The sequence below is a fragment of the Pristiophorus japonicus genome, chromosome 23 (assembly GCF_044704955.1).
Source record: "Pristiophorus japonicus isolate sPriJap1 chromosome 23, sPriJap1.hap1, whole genome shotgun sequence".
In the NCBI taxonomy this organism is placed as follows: Eukaryota; Metazoa; Chordata; class Chondrichthyes; family Pristiophoridae; genus Pristiophorus; species Pristiophorus japonicus.
In genome coordinates, this window is record NC_091999.1 from 8,000,937 (window position 1) to 8,001,240 (window position 304).

Genomic DNA, 304 nt, shown 5'->3' on the forward strand with positions numbered 1-304 from the left:
CTGCCCCTCCGACAGTGCGGCACTCCCTCAGTACTGCCCCTCCGACAGTGCGGCACTCCCTCAGTACTGCCCCTCCGACAGTGCGGCGCTCCCTCAGTACTGCCCTGGGAGTGTCAGCCGAGATTTCTGTGCTCAAGTCCCTGGAGAGGGTCTCGAACCCACGACCCTCTGACTCCAAGGCGGTTGTGCCATGCATTGGGCCCCGGCTGACCACTCCACGCAACTGAAGGCCCTCATCCCTGGTGTTACTGACTGCCCTGCAACGCCCTGGATCCCAGCAAACCGTGCCCCCGGATTACACGTT